Genomic DNA, 1351 nt, shown 5'->3' on the forward strand with positions numbered 1-1351 from the left:
GTCAGAATTTCTTCAGCCCTACAGTTTTCTTTCTTCACTTCATGCAGTGAAACATTTTCTATAGGTTTCTAAAAATGGGATATTGAGCTCTTTCACGGTTTAGAAATGTAATAGTCTCAGGACTTCATTAACAGAATGAATCTGATGGCAATGTATCCAGTTGGTCAATATGTGGGAATTACTTTTTATTGATGGTGATACTTAGACTGGTAGACACACTACTCATTCGTAATGACCCTTTGCACAACAGAAGGAAATCCTGCCTAGTCTTTCACTATTTCCACAATGCCTGCCATAATTAGCCCCTGTATTGTTAAACTACACCCTATGGTTAAAATACAGCTATTGAATGTGGTTCTATTTTTTGGTTAAACTTAAAAAAAAACAACCATGTTTTTTTTCTCTGGACTATTCCATTCCTGTAATATGTCTCATGTCTGAGGGAATGATACCTCAACGTCTTTGATTTTAATGACATTTTTCCTGAACTTCTTCGAAGAGACTAAAAACAAAAAAGTACAAACTCACTGTGATAGAGAGGACTGAAATTCATAACAGCCTAATAGGAGAGGGTGGAGCTGTCCCAGTGGGTTTCTTACACTGGAACTATGTGTGGGAATAGAAAGCCTTATTTTTCTCCAGTGAAGTGGCTGGAAGTTTCAAATTACTGACTGAGCAGTTAGCAGCCAAATGTTTCATTAGTGCTCCTTCCAAGATAATTTTTTTATTCTTCTTCCTGTCTGTGGTATATTCAATATTCTGCACAAATAAAAAATAAAATAAATTAATATATAATTTTACTCATTGTCCACTTTTAAAAAATGGATATGTTGTAATGAATATACCATGGTCTGACTTGAGCCAAGCTCCCCATGTTGATTTCAACACTTCAAGTGGATCCTTTATAGAAGATTTTCTCCAAAAAATATGTTTTTGGATTTATTGATAGTTTTTGCCACGGATTATGGATCCAAATAAAATAAAAACCTTTTTTTTTCACTGTAGCAATAATGAAACTCACAACCTTCTTCTAGTTCTTAAACACTTCCTCTCACCCCATTATCATGATCCCAATTCTAACTTGAAAACCTGGTTAGACCACAGGATGCACAGCAGTGCAGATTTGAACTGTAAACACAGGGAATCCAGGACAGATGAACCCCTCAGGACCAGTGGAGAGAATGGCAATTCCGGGAGGGAAGGGGAGGTAGAAAGGGGAAAGCTATCACAAAGATCTACATATAACCTTATCTCTGGGGGATGGGCAACAGAAAAGTAGGTGAATGGAGACACTGGGCAGTGTAAGAGAAGATAAAATAATAATTTATAAATTATCAAGGGCTCATGAGGG

This window comes from Tenrec ecaudatus, unplaced genomic scaffold, assembly GCF_050624435.1.
Source record: "Tenrec ecaudatus isolate mTenEca1 unplaced genomic scaffold, mTenEca1.hap1 Scaffold_203, whole genome shotgun sequence".
NCBI lineage: Eukaryota > Metazoa > Chordata > Mammalia > Afrosoricida > Tenrecidae > Tenrec > Tenrec ecaudatus.